Source organism: Vulpes vulpes, chromosome 15 (assembly GCF_048418805.1).
Source record: "Vulpes vulpes isolate BD-2025 chromosome 15, VulVul3, whole genome shotgun sequence".
Classification (NCBI taxonomy): domain Eukaryota; kingdom Metazoa; phylum Chordata; class Mammalia; order Carnivora; family Canidae; genus Vulpes; species Vulpes vulpes.
In genome coordinates this window covers 20,302,770-20,326,801 of record NC_132794.1, presented here as the reverse complement: position 1 = coordinate 20,326,801, position 24,032 = coordinate 20,302,770, and the positions used below count along the sequence as shown (strand labels likewise).

At 33.6% G+C, this 24,032-nt stretch overlaps 1 long non-coding RNA gene across 1 annotated transcript; it reads right to left on the bottom strand.

Annotated features, from left to right (window-relative positions):
* Positions 1 to 6,731: 6,731 nt before the first annotated feature.
* Positions 6,732 to 23,374, bottom strand: LOC140595721 (uncharacterized). Its single transcript, XR_011997553.1, has 3 exons — positions 23,294 to 23,374; positions 7,624 to 7,722; positions 6,732 to 6,861 (listed from the first exon to the last, which is right to left on the bottom strand). It is a non-coding gene; the product is annotated as an uncharacterized lncRNA (long non-coding RNA).
* Between the last annotated feature and the right edge of the window lie 658 nt (positions 23,375 to 24,032).

The window sequence follows — 24,032 nt, the reverse complement described above, 5'->3', positions numbered from 1 at the left end:
AACCATATATAACATGGGGGTGCCCAAACCTGAAGTTGGTGAATGACTTGATCTACAAGCATGGTTATGGCCAAATCAACAAGAAGCAAATTGCCCTGACAGAGAACAGCACATTGATTGCTCAATCTCTTGGTAAACATGGCATCATCAGCATGGAGGATCTGACTCATAAGGTCTGTACTGTTGGAAAATGTTTCAAAGAAGCAAACAACTTTTTAGGGCCCTTCAAATGGTCTTTTCCATGAGGAGGCATGAAGAAAAAGACCACTCATTTTGTAGGAGGTGGAGATGTTAACAACAGGGAAGACTAGGTCAATAGGCTTATTAGAAGGATGAACTAAGGTATCTACTAGGATTACTTTTGTAATCTGGTAAGTTAATAACTATTTTCAAATTGAAAATAAAAATAAAGTGAGTTTCTTTTAGGCAGCAAATAGCTGGATCTTGTTTTTATATCTAATCTGTTTATTTCCATTTTTAATGCAAGTGTTTAGAATATTTATATTTAATGGGATAATCTACCATCATGTTATCCATTTTCTAAAGATCTTGTCTTTACTTTGTTCCCCTATTTCCTCTTTCTGACATCTTTTGATTATTTAAAAATTATTTCATCTCCCCTGTTGACACATTAGCTATGTCTTTGTTGTATTGTAATAGTGGACGGTTCAGCATTTATATTATAGATATCCTTAATGCAACACAGTCTACTGTCAGGTAATTATACCACTATTTGTGTAGTAAAAGAACCTTGTAACACTATACAAGGTTTTATTTCTCCTTCCTTGGACTTAGTGCTATTATTGTCATGCATTTGACTTCTACATATGTTTCATGCTCTTCCATATAGTATTATTTCTGCCTTAGACAGTTGATCATTTTTGAAAGTGATTTAAATAATATGCAAAATGTTTTTGTATGTTCCTACATAGTTACTATTTCTGGTACTCTTCAGTCCTTTGTATAGACTGGGCTTTTTGTCTGATTTTGTTTTCCTTCTTGAAAAATTTCCTTCAGCATTTCAGGCAAGATGGGATGTGCAGATGATTAAGTCTTTCAGTTCTCTATTATTAAAAATTCTTTTGTTTCTCCAGTTTTATTGAGATTAAATTGACATATAACTTGTGTATGCTTTAGGTATATACAATGTCATGCTTTGAGGCATGTATATATTGTGAAATGATTACCATAATAAAGTTAGCTAACACATAAAATAAATAAATAAATAAATAAATAAATAAATAAATAAATAAATAAAAGAGCTGTTGCAGCAATCTAAGTGAAATGTCATAGTGACCTGGACCAGGGCAACAGCTGTGTAGGTGGTGAGAAACCGTATAAGCACTGATATAAATAAATAAATAAACAAACAAACAAACAAATAAATAAATAATAAAGTAAAGTAAAATAATAAAATTAAATAAAATTAAATAAAATAATAAAATAAAATAAATAAGATAAAATAAAACAATGTGGTTTTCTGGAATAGGACCAGAATACAATCACTATTGAACTTAAGCTTGAAAAGCATTTAAGTACATTATTATTAAATTTTCATGTATTATACTATACTTTTCATTTAATGATTTTTTAATTTATTTTGATACAGGTAAACATTCCCAAACCACAGAAAATGACTGACACAAAAATATAAGCATCCAAAAGTTTAATATATTCTATTGGATTTGCATCTGAAAAACTGTGGCCACAATCTTGCCAGAACATGAGGAAAGGTGTCAAGTAAAAGTGTTTTCTATCTGAGAGATTGATTCAACAGAACAGAGGTTACAGAAATGTTTCTGGTTGATTCAGTGCCCCGACTGCATTGTTGGAAAAATTCAAGCCTGATTAAACCTTCTTTGGATATTTAACAAAATTGTTTCAATGATTAGGCTGGCATGTTTTCTGCATTATGATCATCTTTTGAAAAGCATGAAGAGCTATTGCGGAATGAGCAATGAAGTATTAATTTGAACTTTCTAAGCTGAGTGCTATTTTATAGATATATATCTGTAATAAATGTTAATGCAGTAGGTAAAGACTGCTTAAAATAAAATCTACAATGACAACAACAACAAATAGATAAAATCTACAAAATTTGGAATTTCTTAAATGAATAATAATTTAACATTAACATTGGATCTACATGTATCTAATTTCACATTCTGAACAAAATGATAAAGTAAATGTGTAGGAAGATTTTACTTCAATTGCAGCCAAGTCTCACAACACCACATGTGAAATAATTGCTTTTACTTTAAATTTCCTTAGAAAGAATGTCAACATTTTTGAATGTTAATGCATAGATAATGTTTCTCATCACATTCACCTAAGGAAATGTTGGTTTTACATGTAAATAGAAGAATATTTAGTAAAATGATCATACCGACTTTTAAAGTGGCAATTTTAGTAGAATTTAAAGGATTTTTTCTTTTTAAAAATATTGATAGGATTATGATTGTTTCATAACACTTTATGCTCAGATTATGGGAATAAATATATTTCAATAAATATTACTCAGCTAGAGGTTACTCTATTATTTCTGCAAAAGTTGTTTTTTATATTGTTTTACCTAAGGGAATGCAAAAATATCTGGGGAGGAAAGAACATTAAATATGTCACAAATTACTGAGCTCTATATCATTGGTTTGCATAATGAGATGCTCTTAACTTTTTGAGTAATATGATTGATAAGAAACATTAGTTAATACTTTTGGCCTCAGAGACCTCAGAGGGAGAGTCACACCTAAAATCCTAAACAATATTAGAGGGTATAGAACAAAGTGGGTAAAAGTAACTTGTGTTTCCAAAAGAAAACTAAGAAAGTGATTGATGTAGTTTAGATTTGTGGTTGGTTTCATCAAGGATATACAACTTGAGGGGTGCCCAGGTGGCTCAGTGGGTTAAATGTCTGACTCTGGATTTCAGGTCAGGTCATGATCTCAGGGTTGTGGGGTCAAGCCCATCATCAGGCTTCATACATGGTGTGGAACCTGCTTAAAATTATCTCTCTCCCTCTCCCTCTGCCCTTCCCCTCCCACTGCCATCCCCCAGCTCACACATGCAAACATTCTTTCTCTCTTAAAAAAAAGAAAAAAAAAAAGATTTGACCTGAACTGACTTACTTTAAAGGATAGGAAACATTGAGGTGACTCTTTTAGTTTCAGAGAATTACCATAAAAAATTGGAATTACATAAATGCAACTTGCCTAAAATGAGATCTACTCCACTGGATGCAGAATTACTTGTGATTCTCCCCAGATTTGTTGCTGAGATGATGGAAGAGGGGCTGGTGGGGGAGAGAAACACTGGAAGGTCAAGAGAATGGAAGAGAGAGTCGGCTGAGAAGTGACTCCCATTCTCAGACAATTAGGAGGGACAGAGTATTTTGAATCTTTGATTTCTCTATTTGGGTTAATTTCATTACTTTCTGAAAGCATTTATTTTATTCACAATTGAGAGTTTTTGTGAATTATATAATTATGAAGATTTATGACAACACTGACTCTAATTATATGCATTGTTTCCGTATCTACAAGTTTTGGTAAACATCAATTTTTAGGAAAGAGAGAAGACAGAACCGAAGGATCATTATAAAGTAACCTCAGTGAGTAAACATTGCTAGCTTCTTGAGGTTAGAAAACAAAAAGTCTTCATTAATAATCAGTAACATCACTTTTTTCACTTATCCCTGAAAAATGGCTGAATTGAGAGGTAATTCTACACAACTCATCTCCTCAGCTGAAAAGTGGGAATTTAGTAGGAAGTCTACGGAGTTCATGAAATTCAAATTTTTAACCTGAGGAGAGAGTAAGTAAAGTCAGGTGGGTCTGTTGAGTAGAACAACTGAAAACCATTGAGGTCACGCATTAAGTGACTGAAGTTAAGCATCATGTGGTAGATCATGTGGTAGAGAGACTTGTGCCCCCCTCCTCATGCCCCAAGATGTTTATGACCTTATGTCTGTCAAATATAATTTGCAAAAATGATTAAGGATCTTGAGATGAGGAGAATAGTCTAGACTATCCCACTGAGCCCAATGTAATCATTAAAGATCTTTATATGGAAAAGAGAGAAACAGGAAATTCAGAAAAGGAGAGAAACAGGAAATTCAGAAAAGGACGCCTGGATGGCTCAGCGGTTGAGCATCGGCTTTTGGTTCAGGGCGTGATCCTGGAGTCCCACATTGGTCTTCCTGCTGGGAGCCTGCTTCTCCCTCTGCCTATGTCTCTGCCTCTCTCTCTCTCTCTCTCTCCCTCTCATGAATAAATAAATAAAATCTTTAACAAAACAAAACAAAAAAGAACGAAAGAAAGAAAAGATGTGAAGACAGAAGCAGAGGTCAGAGGGATGTGATTGCTGGTAGAAAGGGGGCCCCCAGCCAAAGTCTGTGGGCAGCCTCTAAAAGCTGGAAACAGATCCAACCCTGAGACTCTGGTGGCAGCTTGAACCTACTAATATCTTGACTTTAGGATTCACTATGTGAGTCTAATATGTGAGACCCACGTTGAACTTCTGATGTCCAGGAACTACTATAGATAATAACCTTATGTACTTTGAAGCTACTTATATATACATATATGTATATACACACACACATATATAAAAATATATTTACATGCATACATATATATATATATAGATAGATTTTATTTATTTGAAATAGAGAGAGCACATGAGAAGGGGAAGGGGCAGAGAGGGGGAGACAAGCAGGACCTCAGAATCATGACCCGAGCCAAAGGTAGATGCTTAGTTGACTGAGACACCAGGTGCCCCCTAGTCACACTTTAAATACATGGTTGTCAAGGGTCATTTCTATCACAGCAGAAAGTTCTATCAGGCAGTGCTATGTGATTTATATATATATCAGACTTAGTAGCTTCAAACCACACACACACATGTATTTTTTACAGCAGCAATAAGAAACCAGTGCAATGCCATAGGAAACCTTGAATAGCATTTTGATATGTTCTACTGACAATACAGTTTGCGAGCGGATGAAACAAGTATTTTGCAGGATAGCACATAATAGAGTTCAGAGAGGAACTGTAGAAGTGTTTATTTTCCCTCAAAGGCCTCTAATCAGAGAAAAAATTAGGTAGTAAAAGGAAGGTCATACTGGTAACAAGTTCCAGAAGAGATAAAAGAGATCTCCTTCAAACTCTCATCTGCTTTTAGCTACCAAACTCCTCCCCTTCTCTTTTCATCCAAACTTCCAAAAAGAATTCTCTACATTTTTTATCTATAATTGAATATTTTTGTTTGTTCATTTAACAGTCCTGGAATTTTACCTTTACATGTAGATTGCAGGTGAACTTGCACTGATTATCAGTGATCTCCAGATTCCTTATAAGATTTCTTAACAGATATCCATTGTTACTTTGCCCCCAAAATTAAAACATTAAAAAAATATTTTCCTAATCTTAGTGAGAAATAACTGACATATATCACTGCATATACCTTGATGGCTTAATGTACATGTATTGTAAAATGATTGCCACAATGGGTTTGGCTAAAATCCATTTTCTCATATAGATGTGACAAAAAAAATAAAATGATTTTCAATTTGTGATTAGAGTATTAGGATTTACTCTCTTACCTTCTTTCCTATATGTTAGACAGTGTTGGTAGCTCTGGTCATCATGTTGTACCTTACACATCCCTATGACTTCTTTTTCTTACAACTGGAAGTTGTTCCTTTTGACCACCTTCTCCAATTTCCCCTCTTCCACCCTCTGCCTTCAGTGACCACAAGTCTGCTCTCAAAGAGAAACACAAAGGAATAATTTTTAAAACTCTCAAGATTGCAAAAGGATCTTTTCCCATAAAGTGTAGAATATAATCATACATTGACCACCAAACTAAGTACTTGAGAGGTAGTGTGAAAGCAGTCAGTTACTGCATGATTTTATATGAAATATTTGAAGTATTTATTATATTGACTATGATTTCAAATGCATTGAAATATATTTCCTGAAGCTTTTGTAGATGCTGTCATTCACCTTTATCCTCATATTTTCATTAAGTTCACAGACTTTAGGGAATAAAAAAAATTAACATACAGCAAAACCAGTTTTTCTATCCCCAATATTATAGTAAGGAGGATTTAAAACGTGAGAGAACAACTGGGAGAACATGTAATAGCACCTCTGCTGGGACTCATACTCTCTAATGATGAGCAGAGTTATTTGTATTAGAGCATCAAAAATTGAGCAAAAGCTAAAAACCAAGGGAAGAAGGTAGGAAGGTCCACAACTTTCTATCCCTCCTGAATCAGGTTTTCATACAGAGCTTTAAATATTCTACGTGTAGTATTGTGAATATTATAAGAAGTGATATTTAAATAAGAGAAAACAACCTCTTTCCCCATATAAATTGTTAAATCATGTAAAATCTAGTAAACTTTTCAGAAGTTTGAAACAATTATTATATGGGTTATCCAAACATCTTAAAATATTATCCATTGCAACATGCAGGAAATGAAGAGATATTGAATATTATGAAGAAATGTATATATATATATATGTATGTATATATATATACATTATGAAGAAATGTATATATATTTTAGTATCCATATTAATAAAAATGACTCTCCTCAAATTATCAATGAAATATCTGACAATTATGATGTTATGAATATAATGATTGATGTTTTGATAACAGTAATGATACCATGGCAATTCCAACTAACATTTAAAACTATAATTACCGGGGATCCCTGGGTGGCTCAGCGATTTAGCACCTGCCTTTGGCCCAGGGTGCGATCCTGGAGTCCCAGAATCAAGTCCCACGTCGGGGTCCCCTCATGGAGTCTGCTTCTCTCTCCTCTTGTGTCCCTGCCTCTCTCTCTCTCAATGTCTTATAAATAAATAAATAAATAAATAAATAAATAAATAAATAAATAAATAAATAAACAAATAATCTAACTTTAAAAAATAATAAAACTATATTTACCATGACATGTAGAAACAAAAATTGATAAATACATGGATTTTCATTATGTTTACATTTTTATATTATACATCCTTCTAGTTTACTTTTATTTGGCATTTAAATAATGTTGCAAAAGGGACATTATAATGCACAAATATTTTTAATTTTCTTCCAATACTAGCAATACAAATGATATTAGGTTTTATTCTCATTTTCTTTTAAATCGGGCATATAAGAAAGAGCAGAATGAAGAGCAATTTTGAGCTCTTCATTTTCATAGTGAAGCCACAAGTTTTCATCACTCCCAAGATATTTTGGTGACTGATAGTAAAATTGCCAGGAAGCACTTTATTAACATGTCTGATTACTTTTGAAGTTTATTTCTGTTCTTTCTTCTTCCTTCCTTCCTCTCTTTTCCCCTCTTTTCTTTCGTTCTTTCCCTTGTGTTTATTGCATTAGATCCATTTTCTATCATAACATTGTTAGTTGAGCATGTCAAAATGATTAGAAAAGACAGCTTATTTACATTGGTTACTATTTTTTTTTAAATATTTTATTTATTTATTTGAGAATAAGAGTGAGAGAGATCACAAAGGAAAGGGAGAGATCACAAAGGAAAGAGATCACAGCTCCCTGCTGAGCAAGAAGCCTGATGTGGAGCTAGATCCCAGGACCCCTGTATCATACCTGATCAGAAGGCAGCTGCTTAACCAACTGGCCACCCAGGTGCCCCTGCATGAGTTACTGCTTATATTCACAGCCACAGGTTGCACTGAAGAACATCCTCTAGTTAATTTAAGAAGTCAGTAGTAAATAAACATGATTAAAGACAACATACACAAATGAAATGCAAAATGAGCACAATTTCTATTATTTGGCCACATTCTTATCTGTGATTTGTTTTCACTCTTGTTTCCTAAGTGTCATGTGTGTTCCAGATGAAAATTATAAAAGAAACAAGTAACTGATTATTAGGCAGGAAAAACGAGAGAGGAAAAACCAGTAAAATAAATATAGGTGTTCCCTTCATACACATCCTACTTGTCAGCAAGCTAAGTATATTACATTCTCTCATACAGTCCTGTTGAATTTTGTAGATTGCTTATAATAACTGAACTTCTTGCAAAATGCTTTAAAGAAGCCTCTTCAGGTTTGAGCACTTTACCCAGTAGGCTGCTTTGACAGACAGTGCCAATTAAAGATACTAGAAAAAAAGACGATGAGAATTTGCCTCAAAAAATAAAACAAAAATCACAGAACATGCTATTAATACGGGTTAAAGGAGAGGAACATATAACTTTGAATCAATTTTCTGTTCAGTTTGAATTTTCTGTATAGTCTTTGAAAATATTCTTGAGACTCAATAGAATTAGAGCAAAGGAGATAAAAGAATGTGTAACACATACACACAGCTAAAAAAGATAGGCAAAACTAACACAAATAAGGAAATAACTATGATTATACTTTTAAAACATTTATATATTTTTGAAATTCATGTACATCATACAAATGCAGTATGATTTTCAACCATTTAATGAACTTGCAATCATTAATATTGTTCCTATAAACATTCATAGGGTAGGAAAAGTATCTATTAGAAGAGATGCATTCCCAGAATAAAACTGAAAAAAGTACACAAAACAATTATAGGATTGTTACTTATAAAAGAAAAAACACATAAGTAAAATATATGCTTCTTATCACTCTGATTAGGGAATACTGCTACTGCTTGTTTATATCTGGGTTTACAATAGAGCAATGTAAGAGATAACTGCATACCTCTGTGGCTAAAGAGCAATTTATAAATATTAATTTTACATTACAGTCTTTGGAAATATTTTATAATATACATTTACAATGTTAATGTATTTTTTAAAGATGTTTATATATTTATTTTAGAGTATGCACACCAGCATGGAGAATGGGGAGGCAAAAGGAGAGAATCTTCAAGCAAACTCCCCCAAGACCCATAAGATATGACCTGAGCCACCCAGGTGCCCCATAGAATGTTAATGTATTGAGACAATTTGTATCCCCACCAAAATACTTGAAAACTGGAAGTATTTTTATATCACAGTCTCAGCTGTAGGGTCAAATAAATTTGGTCTTTTTAACAACGTCGAGTGTACAGTTGGTAGAGAAACAATTTGCTCTCTATACTCAATAGTGTAGATGATGCAGCTGTGGTATTCTTTTATCATGTTCTGTTTCCTAAGAAATGCACCCATTTATGGTGATAATATAGATAACAAACAGGTAGTAAGAGGAATAACAGCTCAAATTAAGGAAAAATGAGGTCTTGTCTAATATATAAGATATCTCTAATGAAATAAAGTTTTCTAATATTCAAGATGATTCATTTGATAACTATATTAACAAAACAATTAGCTTAAAGGGAAGAATTGAGAAAATATATTTTGAAAGGTTACACAAAAAGCCTGAAAAATGAATGACTTTATGGAAATATTGAGAAAGACTAAAGAATATAGAAAAAGAAGTAATAGAATAATGAATTAAAATTACTTTTCTGTTTTTTACACTCTTTTATACTTGGAATTTTAATACTTGGGATTTTAAACAAACATATATGTTTAAATTTAAATTCAAAAGTATGACTTAGTTCTTCCATTTCCCAAGACAAAAAAACTAAAAATATTACTTAGAATGTATATTAAATATTATTGAAAATATCAATTTAAATATGTATGTGTATTACTTGATTTGGGTAAAGAGAAAATCACTATGTCCTCAATAAGGTATGTTACAAGGAAAGCAAATCTCATCAAATTAATACAATATCAATCAAAATGCCAATTGAATTTTTTGGAACTTAATAATTCTAAATTCCATGACAGATCAAAGAATCAGAATAGTCAAAACACATTAAAACAAAACTGAAGAAAGCTATGAAGGAGGTTCAGGGGTTTCCATTATCACTCACTGAATGTATCTTAAAGTTGCATTACAAAAAGAAATAATGTGGAATTGGAAGATCCATGTAACAGAATTTTGTACATTTTAGTAAACTGCTGTTACTTATTGAGTGTTTACTATGTATTCCAGATTAAATATAGTATATAATGGTTAGTACCCATATGGGAGATACTATGATTATTTCAGTTTTACAGTTGAGTAAACCGAAGTTCACTGAACTTCATATCTTGCCCAAGATTAATGTCATACCACTAACTAGCAACAAAAAAGAGATTTGATACAGGCCTTCAAAGGAATGTCATTGTCCAGGAACGTCCTCCCAACTTGATCTCACGGTAAACACATATTCATTTTTGAACCTTTTTTCAGAATCAGTAAACATTTTCTTTTCAAATATGATGTAGTTAGTGTAGTTAGAGTCGTTTGTATTTTTTAATTCTCAAGCCACATTTTATTTGAAGTCTGGTTCTTAAATCTCATAACTCTTGCATTATTTGAATGTTGCAATTCTCCCTCAACTCTGGCATTTAAAAATAATTTTTGCCTGACAGCAACTTACAAGTTTCATATGAACAAAGTGAGACTATCAGATTTATGGGTCCTAGTATGAGACCATTATTTTACTAAACGTATAAAGCTTTAAGGAAAGATTTCTAGGGACAACATTAATCATAATTCAAATTTGCTAATTACAACTCAATATCCCCAGAAATATCACTGATATCTGGAATTACTTTAGGCAGCTCCAATGTTGTAAATCTATAGATTTAAAAGTAAAATTATTCACTGTAAAATTACTTAGAATGCTTAGGATCAGGACAACGCAGATTAGATGTTTTAAGAGATTGTTTAATGAAGTGGTGGAAGGGAAATGGTTTGTTAATCTCACTTCAAAAATCAAAATTTATGTACTTTTCAACAAATGGCAAAATTACTGCTGAAGATTTGACTTTTCAATTTTTGTTTTCACCTGTCATCAAAAATGCCTTTACTTCATGCTAAGGTTACAAATGAATAGGTCCCAGCCTATTTTGTATCTTTTCATTATAACTACTGATGCCTTTCTGAAGATATATCATGATTCCTGTCAACATATATATGAACCACTCCCATCTCATTTGTAAACTATTTCTAGCTCAAATGGCTAAGCACATTAAATTATCTTGAGCTGAAAAAAAAATTATCTTGAACTCTAAGTTCTGTTTTAGGTATAAGGATTTTCTGATCTTTCTAAGGCTTAAGCATACTCATTTTTGTTTATACTCTTTACTGGGAATAATCTGAGTAGTAAGGTATAAGCTTAAGATAATAAATGTAAATAATTCATGTCAGTGTAGGTGAAAGATGAAATTTATACTACTTGACCAAACACAGCTTGATAAACATGAAATGTAATAGTTAATAATAAGTATCCTGAAATATTGGTGCTTTGATCATTCTTAATTTTGATGTGATATGGACTTATGTAAAACTTCTTAGTCACTTCTAAGTGACTTCTAAGTCACTCTCTGCACTTCTTTTTGTGCAGACCTTTTAAAAATGTTTTAATTTCTACTTTACTTTTCAAATAATTATCCTCACATTATTATAAATATTTAAAATCATAATGTCTACAAAATCACTAAATACCTACTTCATGCACATGAAACTTATAATGTGCTGCTGCTAGTTCTCATTAACTAGGGATTTGATTATTATGTGTTGAAAATTTTGAAGATTAATTACATAGATACATCTCATTTTGTAACATTATCTTCTCTTTATCCATCATCAATCTTTTCTAATTATATATACACTTGAATATGGAGAGAAAGAAAAGTATTTCAAATGTATTTATCAATTGCTGGAGGGCAGATGGAGAATATATGATGTTCAAGTGATCTTTTTATCCATTTATATTTTACTTCTTTATTTTGTTAAATGAATTATATAACCTATCTGAAAAAGTGTTTTTCTGTGATCTGATATTTATTTGACCTAACCTCTTCCCTCTTGCTATACCTTTATGTTATGCAAGCTAGTTCTGTAATAAATACACAAATCTGAAGATATATTGATTTATGAAAGCTTGAATATCTATATTCTGTTTGTAGAATATCATATATTATTTGGTTCCTTGACTTCAGCCAATTCAAAAATTAACAGAAATAGCATGTAAAGAGAGTTGATTTTTAATGTGATAAGTGATTAATTACTTTAAAAGCTATATTAATAACAAATGAGTCCAATTTGGTTGAAGGGCATCATCATGGAAAAGTAGGGATGGGAAGTAAACAAATTTCAGCTCTACAACCAGGAATTCTAAATGACCATAGCTCTAACTGGACACAGGTGGCTGTTTTCTCAGGAGAGCACTTCATAATAGGTTTTAAATGAGGAAATGGGAATCATCAGTTTTAGATACTTTTGAAATCTCACAAGTGTGAAAGCCTTCATACATCATAACTGAAATAATGGGAAGTGATTAATAAACGTCATTGACATAAATGAGCTGCCAGATGTATCCAATCCTCAAGTGAGTAAGAGAAAAAAATGCAAAAGAACCTCATAAAATGTGTCATAACAGTTTGTGACAACTTATGTTAAACCATAGAGATGATTCCTGTCTCCCAAATAATGTAATTTTAGAAAGCTAAGTTATTTATTTATAAGAATAAATTCAAGTTCCATATTTTAGCATTTGAAAGATTGCATTTTTCTTCTATCTCAAAGCATAATTATAAACAAACCCAAACCCAAATTATGCATAAAATATAATGAGTCCCTCAATCATATTAACAAAGAGGGGAATATATATTATACTTCAGTGAAAGTAAGAGATATAAAAGAAAAAATAGTCCTTGATAAGTTTACTACAAAAATAATTTCAAATAGTTAATTTCTTACATTTTAATTTTAAAGCTAAATATTAATTTAATTAATTTATGCTGTGATGCATGTTATTGGGTGGTCATTTTAAAGTTAAATTTTGGAAAGTCATGTGAAAATAGCAAGTTTTACCTCTCTTGTAAGAAAACCAATTGTAAGATTGTAAGAAAACTAATCTCTGCAAAGGTTCAACATTTTAATATATTTTGTAAAGAATATTTTTTTTTCAATTTTAATGCAAACTCTGTAGTCCAATCACATTAAAACAATAATGAAATCATATTTGGTAAGTATGATGATTCAGCCATTTTCCTATCAGGTAAATTTTGGTGTCATGTCAAACAATGTGTCTCTCAAAGGTTCTCAATGTCAAAACAGATTCCGCTATTTTTAAGTATTCACCAAAGGCTTTATTTTATTTTATTTTATTTTATTTTATTTTATTTTATTAATTAGTGGGAATAGATTTTTTTTAACTAGGCTATATCCCACCCCTAAATTTTTTGGATTATTGGGAAGTGATCCAGGCCTTGGGCTACTTTATATGCTCTATAGTTTATTTAACATGTAATGAGTGTGAAATGCACTCTGTTACTTGGTACTAATCGATATTTCTTTGCTTAGAACAATAATCTATATCCATTCATTATATGTGTGTGTGTGTGTGTGTGTGTGTGTGTGTGTGTGTTTGTATTTTAGGATATACCAAATACAAAGCACTGTGTACCATAAGTAACATAAAGTTGAATAAAACGCTGGCTTCTTCAACTAAAAGCTTTAAAACTAGTGGAATCTCTTTGGTCATTTTATCTTTTCTTAGTGTTAAATATGGCCAACCCTAAAATATTTTTTCAAAATAAAACTGGCTCGTTAATATCCATTTACTACTTCACTCATGAGAGTTTCACTTATGTAATGTCAGTGCCCTGAACTCAATATGCACTAAGTGAAGCTAATCATCATCTTTCCTACAATATTTCTTCTGATATTACTATCTCCTTCAACAAAGGGCTAATCCTTTCTTCAGCTACCTCCATTGTGCTGTCTGGAATAGCTTGTGATTGCTGAACGTGGAGGAGACATCTTGAATAATGATTTGGCCTTGGGAACAGAAACAAAGCACCAAGCAAGAATGTAGAAGAAATCTATAGTTTTTGTATTTTTTCAGCAACATGCCACCACTTTCTAATTTTTATAAATATATCATGTAAAAAATGCTATTTTCCCAATGTCATTTCACGCTTTGTGTCACTCATATTTAAGCATAATTTTAACTACTATGTATTCGCTATCCCCTCCTTCTCCATTCTAGTAGCAAGTCCTTACTTATCTACAAGTAATCCTAACGCTTAACTAGCCTACTCATTTTTAGAGTGTATGTTAGCATTCATTTGTTCAAATGCATATTTAATGTTTGCCTGTCAGTTTATTACGTGACAAGCAAAAGAAAAGTGAAAAGTTCTTTCATCATGGATCTTTGATTTTAGTTGGGGATGATAGAAAATAAATAATAAAATTTGCTGTATGTCAAATAATGAAATATAGAATACAGTTTTTTCTTTGTAAGACTGTATGATATGAAAAATTGCATATTCTAGAATTATATTTATTTGATCAAGCGATGCTCTTCTTCACCATTCAAATTAATTTTTAATTAGGCCCATAGAAGGAAATGTGGCTTTAACTTTTGTCTTCAGAAACAGATGGATTCTAAGATGGCTTTGCTGAAATCTGTTTGCATACAGAGCTTTAGAAGATGTGGGGAGAATAAAACTTAAGGGGATCGGGTAGGATGAGCTTTTACAGAAACAATAAACAAAAAATCCCGTGTAGCCACTAGGTAGGAGAACACCATGTTCTCACCCTGTATCTGGGTTTCCGGGGAAGAAGGATTATACATTCAAGAAACCAAATTAATTATTATTTTACATTACAAAATGATATGAAAGCATCACTAGGTTTTGTGGTTTTTTTTTAATATTTCTATCCATGTTAACCAAAGGGGAAACCCCAATTTTCCTTCCCTTTGCCACAGACTATTACATTGATTTAGCCCTGTGATGGGCTGGGTCAGCAGATCACATTGTAGCAATAACAAATAAGCCATTATAGCTCCACCTCTGAGTCATGGCAACAGTTGTCCTGCTTTTTGTCAAAACACTGATACCACCAGTTATTTCCAGGAGTATGCATTGCTTGGCACTGGAGCAGCCTCAGAACATGGCTGTAATTCGTCAGCCTGAGAGAAGTGGCAAAGTAAATGCCATCCCCGAGAGCAGACACCACAGTGAGCCTGTAAGACACACTTTACAAGTTTTGCAAAATTTTGGAGTGGGAGTGTCTTGCTGGGAACTGGAATTCCTACATATAATGATGAGGATGAGAATAAAGATAATGTGAGTTTAATTTGTTTTACTCATATACATTTGAGAACTAGACTGACCCATAGGTTTTTTAATTAGGTATAACACACTACATTAAGAATGGCATTTGCATAAAAAATGGTGATGGAATATTTATCCTATGAGATCAATTGCATTAATATTACCTTTGCTATATTTTGAAAGATTTTATATAGCTCAGTCTTTTCCTAGAACATTTGAAAGGAAAAGTAAGAAAAAATATGTGCCTGATAGTTGAGGGTGTTTTTCTTCTATATTTTTTTTCAGTTGCTATTTAAGTTTTTTTTTTTGTAAATATGCCTATCTATTTTTTAAGATTTTATTTACTTATTCATGAGAGATACAAAGAGAGAGGCAAAGATGTAGGCAGTGGGAAAAGCAGTCTCCCAAGGAGGAGCCTGAAATGGGAATTCATCCCAGGATCCTGGGATTACATCCTGAGTCCACAGCAGATGCTCAACCACTAAGCCACCCAGGTGTACCATATCTGTGTTTTTATCAAAGTTTTAGCCCTTATGTTTAGGTCTTTGATCCTTGCTTAGTTAATTTTTGTATATGGGGTAGACAAATGGTCCAGCTTAATTTCTTTGGATGTGAATATGCAGTCTTCCTAGCATCATTTATTATTTATTTAATAATCATTTATTTTTCCCCATTGAATTTCCTTGACACCTTGTGGAAATCAGTATAATGATTTATTTCTGGATTCTAAATTCTATTTTTTGTCTTATATATAGTCATTATTCAGAAAGAATCTTGTCTTGATCACTGTAGCGTTATAGTAGGTACTGAAATGGGAAATGTGGCTTCTTTGTTTTTCTTTTTCAGATTTGTTTCTTACTTAAGTGCCCTGAAAAAATCTTCAGTAAAATGATGAATAGAAGTGGCAAGAAGGGACAGCATTGTATTGCTCTTAAATTTATGAGCAATGATTTCAGTCTTTCATCATTAAGTATGATGTTCTTTCTTTTTCACGAAATGCTTCTTATCTTGGTTCTATTCTGCACCTGCTTCAGATGGGACCTGTCCCACATGGTTGCTGAGAGCCTGTGCCTCTGCTACTATTACACAAGGCCTTTATGTATCTGGTTTGAATCGCCTCACAATCGGCTCAAATCTACAATCTCCCTCTGGGTCCACAGCCATTTTTGAATATGTCTGCATACCTTTCTTAGAGTAGGAGAATTTCATTAGCTTTATGCCAATGAATTACCCCTTAAAAGGGGTAATTTTATCTAATAAAAATTTGTTTTGAAAGAAAAAAAATCAGCATTAGAATTGCCATTCTTATGATGCCTTGTCATAAACCTTCAACTCAATGCTATAATTAAATTACTAATTAAAAATAAATGCCCTTTAGAAATGTAAATTCCTGGGGCACCTGGGTGGCTCAGTAGGATAAGCAGATAACTCTTGATTTTGGCTCAGGTCATGATCTCAGGGTCCTGGAATTGAGCCCCACAACAGGGTCTGTGTGCAGTGGGAAATCTTCTTGAGGATTTCTCTCTCTCTCTGCTGCTACCCCCACTCATGCTCTCTCTCTCAAATAAATAAATAAAACTTGAAAAAATATAGAAATTCCTCTAATGGTGTACAATCTGTACATTTAAAAATAAATTTAAAGGTATATATATATATGTGTGTATATATATATATATATATATATCCTTGGTTAGGCTTAATTTTCGTGATGGAAGTGTATTCTTTTTTAGAGTATGGTTTTCTCCATTTGGGGATAGAGAAAGAGTTACTAGATTAACTCTAAAATAGTAAATTTCTATATTTAAAAAAAAATCTAAGCTATTTTCCAATTCTAATTTAATTAGTACACACAGAGTTGTAGCCAAATGTGTTATGGTTTGCCTACAAAATCTGCTCCTTATAGCTAGCCACATAATGCCTATTTGTGAAATGAACTGTATTATCATTTGTCTTGTTGTCAGTATCCAAAGTTGTGACAATTACAGGATAACTGTTCAATGGATACTTATTAATGGCAAAAATCGATAAGACTTGGCATTGTCTCAACTTATAGATACCTTATCATAGTATTATGGGAACTATTTGGTTAATCTTTTTGTAATTCAGCTTTTTAAAAATCTAACTCTGATGATGAGTGATGTTGAGCATCTTTTCATGTGTCTGTTAGCCATCTGGATGTCTTCTCTTTTTTTAAAATATTTTATTTATTTATTCATGAGAGACAGAGAGAGAGAGAAAGAGACAAAGACACAGGCAGAGGGAGAAGCAGGCTTCCCGCAAGGAGCCCAATATAGGACTCCGTCCCAGATCCCAGGATCACATCCTGAGCCAAAGGCAGGCGCTCAACCGCTGCGCCACTCAGGTGTTTCTGGACGTCTTCTTTAGAAAAGTGTCTATTCATGTCTTCTGAGCATTTCTTAACTGGATTATTTGCTCTTTGGGTGTTGAACTTGCTATGTTCATTTTATTTATTTGTTTGTTTTTTTAGAGAGATCAAGAGAGTGAAAACATTGGGCAGCCTGGGTGGCTTAGCAGTTTAGCGCTGCCTTCAGCCTGGGGTGTGATCCTGGGGACCCAGTATCGAGTCGCATGTTGGGATCCCTGCATGGAGCCTGCTTCTCCCTCTGCCTGTGTCTCCGCCTCTCTCTCTCTCTCTCTGTGTCTCTCATGAATAAATAAATAAAATCTTTGAAAAGAGAGAGAGAGAGAGAACACATGCAAGCAGTGAGGAAGGGTGGAGGGAGAGGGAGACAAGGAATTTTAAGGAGGCTTGAGACCCAGCATAGAGCCCAGCTTGGTGCTCAATCTTGAAACCCTGAGCTTATGACCTGAGCTGAAATCAGGATCAGATGCTTTAGCAACTGAGCCACCTAGGCATTTCGATAAGTTCTTTATAGATTTTGGATACCAACCCTTTATTAGACATGTCACTTGTAAATATCGTCTCTCATTCTGTAGGCTTTTAGTTCTGTTGATTGTTTCCCTTGCTAGGCAGAAACTTTTATCTTAATGAAGTCCTAGTAGTTCATTTTTGCTTCCCCCCTCCCCTTGCCTGTGGTGAGGTGTCAGGTAAGAAGTTGCTACAGTCAAGGTCAAAGAGGTTGCCGCCTGTGTTTTCCTCTAGGATTTCGATAGTTTCCTGTTTCACTCTTAGGTCTTTCATTCATTTTGGAATTATTTTTGTCTATGGTGTGTGAAAGTGGTCCAGGTTCATTCTTCTGCATCTTAATGTTCAGTTTTCCCAACACCATTGTTGATGAGACTGTTTCTTTCCATTGGATTTTCTTTCCAGCTTTGTCAAAGATTAATTGACCATTAGAGTTTTAGGTCCATTTCTGGGTTCTTTATTATGTTCCATTAATCTATTTTTGTGCCAGTACCATACTCTCTTGATGATTACAGCTTTATAATGGAGCTTGAAGTCTGGAATTGTGATGCCACCAGTTTGGATTTTCTTTTTCAGGATTGCTTTGGCTATTCAGGGTTTTTGTGGGTCCATACAAACTTTATGATTGTTCCAGTTATGTGAAAAATACTGGTTGTATTTTGAGAGGGATTGCATTAAATACGTAGGTTGCTTTAGGTAGTATAGACATTTTAACAGTGTTTGCTATTCCAATTCATGAGCATGGAATGCTTTTCCATTTCTTAATGTCCTCTTCAATTTATTTCATAAGTGTCTTATATTTTTTCAGAGTATAGATCATTTGCCTTGTATAGGAAATAAAACTTATCCTTCAACCCTGACCTCATGCTTGGTTGTCTCTCAAACCTTTGAAATTGTCCAAGCAGCTTATGTCATTTTTAGTATCTCCCAGTACTTGAGGGTACATGCCAAGACCAATTAGTGTCCCAAATGCGAGTCTAACACTTAAATCAGGCTGATTGGAAACTGGAAACTGCCTGAGGAGGTGGCAGCTTTTAGAGATAGTAAATATATATAGTCCTATGGAATCACAAGCATAAACCCCACTGGCCACAGACCCAGGTGACCTGGAGATGTCTCCTGGGTTGTAGTGGGAAAAACTAGGGCTCCAGATGAATGCATAACCTCCTTTCTGAGAAGAGAAGGAGGTGAGAGTACCTTCACAGCTTCTAGATACCAAACATGAAGGCTGCCTTTAAGACTGAACTTCCTGGTTAAAAAAGTAGGATTCTTTCACAGGAAGGCTAGAGGTGTGTTTCACTCTACTGTCTTGTCTGTGCAGTGCTCTGCGGGGACCTGTCTCTCTGATTATTACAGAGCCAGTGGAACCCAGGAATACAAGCCCCCTCCCCCAGGCCACTGATCAAAAGTTATCCCTCGAATAGCAGCTGCAAGGTCAGGGCACCCCACATAAAAAACTGGGGCACCATATGCATGTAAGAGCTTCCCTCTGAGATATGCTGGAACTCTGGAGCATGACAGAGGGAATCTTGAAGCTTACTTGGAGATCAACTTACTTTTCTACCATTGGATTAATAGCCTAAATAAATAAATAAATAGAAAAGGCAAGAAAGCAATAAAGCAAAAGAGAAAAAAGATGGAGTAAAGGAGAGAGAGAGGAAAGAGGGGAGGGAGGAAAGGAGGGAGAGAAGAAGGGAGGAAGGAAGGAAAGGGAGGAAAATAAGTATGCTATGGTCTCCAGGTTTGTAAGTATAGGAAGCTCAAACAGAAGCAACAAAGTTTCAGCTAACCCAGATAAAAATAAGGCAGCAAACTAACCAGTTAAGAGGATTTTTTGTTTGTTTCTTTCATTTGCTATTTTTCTCTCTCTGTGTGTGTGTGTGTGTGTGTGTGTTTAAATTGTTCTTAGGATGTAAGGCAGTGTTAGTCATTGAGTGGAAGATTCCCAGGAAAGATAAAGCCAATGGTGAAAAAAATCTAGTTGTAATTCTAATAAAGACATATAACCATCCTTCCTTCAAAGTAGAATAGATATGGGCTGTCTGGGTGGCTCAGCGGTTGAGCATCTGCTTTCCACTCAGGGCGTGATCCTGGAGTCCTGGGATCGAGTCCCACATTGAGTCCTGCATCGAGTCCCACATTGGGCTCCCTGCATGGAGCCTGCTTCTCTCTCTGCCTGTCTCTGCCTCTCTCTTCTGTGTCTATCATGAATAAATAAAGAAAATCTTCAAAAAAAAGTAAAATAGAAATGTTTCCCAAAAATAGGCATACATATGATATTATTTTCGTATCAACAAATCATTTTTCAAACAGTATGGTTTCCCTTATCAGATAATAACTGAACAATACAGACAATAACAGATCTATTCAAGTAAAGGTAGAAAGTAAAATAAGAAACTTTGTGAAAACAAAAACAGTAAACCATGATGATTATTTTGTTTTCTCATATCTAGCCTAATCAGATCTAATGTTCATTTTCTGTGCTATGGTTTGATTATACGGCAACGCTATGCCAAAAATGACTCAATGTATATTCATGAGCAAATATCAGAGTTCTTTGCATTCTAAGTTTTATAAATGTCATTCAGAAAACATATATTGTTTACTAAAATAAGCAGAGTCTTTATAAAGCTTTACATTTGAAAGAAATTAGTACAAACTTTGTTTTTTGTAGTAAATGATTTGTTTAGAAACATCATCACAGAATAAGCTCTAGAAAAAGTCATGATTTCATCCTTTTAGAAAAGATTTACTGCATCATTTTTAGTAATAATAAAACATGAAACTTTAAAACCAAGAAATCAATAATGCTGGTTAAAGCATTAGACTTCATATAAAATATTTTTGTATGAATATCAGTTTATATCTTCTGTACTTTGTTCCAGTGAAACGTGTATTTTTCAATTTCTGATTTAGATAGGAAGCAATTTAATTAAGTACTGACAAAATAATTGAGAAATATAAAGATGGATGGAGAGACACAGTAACCAGAAAACAGGGAGAAAGACGCAGAGTTAATTAAAGTGATTTGGAACTGTGTTTGTTCATTCAAATGGTAAAAATAATTTTATCAATGGAATTCAAAAGTCTTGACCCATCACCTTCATAATCTATTTCTCACCTTAGTAGAAGCTATTAGACTAAGAGCAAAGCACCAGAAAATATCTTTGTCCTGATCACTCTTCAGATATTAGAGTGCCTATTTTTTTTTTACCTAGGAGCTTTGGACAAAATAGAGGGGTAGAGGTTATCTCTAGAGAAACCACAGAGCACCTCAATATACTTCGAGCTCTCAAATTCCATTTTTATATTCCTTTAAAATGTGCAGTAAACCTGTGCACTCTGAAGGAGGGTTTAGATAGTAAGTTTGTTCTCTGAGTAAAATAAGAAATTTGTAACCCTTGGAAATTGAAGAAATATCTGAAAAATTTCTTATGAAGTCAGTTCTTAGCATTTGTCAGGTACCTGTGATTTCTGTGTTGATCCATGTTGGAAGATTTCTAACACTGATTTCTAACACTGTGCTGCTCCTTGTATGTGCAAAGTGATTGTGGATGGAGAATGGAAGAACTAGTTCTAAAACGCAGTGTGATCATCCCTGAAGGTAATTTCACAGAAATACTGTTTACTGGGATTTTCTCAGCTATGATCAAGTCCAAAATATGTGGAGGAAAATACAAAGTCATTCTTCGAAATTCATTATTCGTTCTTTTCATTGATCTCTGATACTCTCCCTGCATTTTGACATATTTCATTGTTAAATTCAGGGTTTTCTGGGTTGTATAAGGAATATAGTTAGAATAGGCTGAGGATGGGATGCCTGGATGGCTCAGCAGTTGAGCCTCTGCCTTCTGCTTAGGTCCTGATCCCAGGGTCTGGGACTGAGTCTCTCATCAGGCTCTTCACCAGGAGCCTGCTTCTCCCTCTGCCTATGTCTCTGCGTCTCTCTGTCTGTGTCTTTCATAAATAAATAAATAAAATCTTAAAAAAAATAATTGAGGATTTTAACTAAAAGATTATTTTTGGCAGAAAGCCATATGAATGGCTCAGTAATTTTGTTTTAGAATTCTCAGAAGTTGCAAAAGGTCCTAGAAGCTTCTCAGTAAACCAAAACTTACTATTTAAAAGATTAAGTGACAAATCACTCATTATATATGCAAGTTCTTTTGAATGAATATGTGGAAGGGACCAAATGGAGTGTCTATCATTCTTATTTTCAATATAACAAAGAGCAGTGACTCTAACTAGCTACATAGTAACTCTAAGAAAAATAAAATGATTTTTATAGTTAGACAAGTAGCATATATTTTAGAGAAAAAGAAATACTCTACACATTGGATCTTGTTTAATCTTTCCAACATATGAGTTAGCTTATATTGTTCATGTTTTCAGTGTGCAGTGAAGTAGTGAGGAACAAATCAATCCAAGTAGGACCCCAGTAGTATCTGCTACGGACAATGTTACCCTTCTTTTCCCTCCTTCTACAAATTCTCCCCATCCGCTGACCTCCATGGGCATATACCTGGTGATATAATGGGAAAGGATGATCTGATTTTAAAAACAAATAAACTTTCTACATGAATAGGATTTCTCCTCCATTAATCAATCATATAAAATATAACATGCAAAGTGTATTTGAAATGTTACTTAATCACTCTTGCTTCACAACTCATTTTGGAGGAAAAGCTAAGAGCGTTATTGGATGAATAGCAAGAAAAATGACTTTTAAAATACAAAGAAACAAAAAAATTCTAACTAAATTGCAAATAACTCTCAACTATTATATTCACACATATACACAAATATGCATTCATCCCCAAACACTGTTAAACTTGTAGAAATTTAATTCCAATATAATATAAAGCTGGGGAAAAATTTGACTATTATCAGAAGAATGAGCATTATAGACAAGAACCCCATCTTAGTATCATGAAAACAGTTTTATTGTCTGCAAAATTGTGTTTTGGATAATTTCTATTGTCTTTACCAGAAATACTTGCTGTGACTGTGTAGGAGCTCATCTATATTCAAGTATCCGAGTAATGCCTAACTAATGTCTCTAATTCTTCCTATATGTTCAGGTGTAACTAAATACTGCCTATATTTGACCAAGAAAATTATTCAGAATTTGCTTTAAAAATATGGACCCAAAACATTACATATTATTCATAATAAATTACTTGTGTTACTTTGGAAGATTATTTAGACAATAAGAGAAATAAATAGCAGTATTCCTGCTTTCTTATTAAATTTGTCCATTAAGACAAGAACATACTGGCCTTACCTGTAAACTTCAATTATCACTACACCAACATTAAGCCCACCTCCAGGGAGACAAACTGTTTTAAACAGTGACACACACTGCTCTTCTGGCAATCGGTCTTGGCTGACATAATGAGACACAGTGAATCCCTGAACACGTGAAGCCACAGTAGTTAACTTGCTCAACCATGCCTGTAACAATTCAATTAGCAAATCCCTGTGGACATTCTGTACTTCAGCAAAATTATCTAGGCATGGTTTTACTAGGCTTGTTTTCTAATCACGTTGCCAAATCTAACTGTTTGTACAAGAGAATGTTATTGCCCTTGCCAAGAGGAAGGGTCAGCTTTATTAATGATCCCATATGTTTACATTCTTAAATTGTCATTTCATGTTCGTGATAGTGATTATGGTTAAGCAGAAGCTTTAAATCTTTGCTAGAGGGTAAGAGCCATAGTCATATTCCTTTTGTTTACTCATTCCTTTTGGCAAGAAATCTAAACAAATAAGAGGTCAGAAATAAACAAGATTAAAGGTTAAGAGATCAGAGTTCATGGGGGGATTAATATAAGTATTCATGCAAGGTCAGGCATAAGTGAATGAATATCTTAGAGCCTGTGAAAACCAATACACGTAACTGGAGGGTTAGTTGCAAAATAACCCAGACCTCAAAAATACACTTCAAAGCTTTGTTAAAATTATATATAATCAAATCACTTTTTCTGGGGCACCAGGGTGGCTCAGTTGGTTAAGCGTCTGCC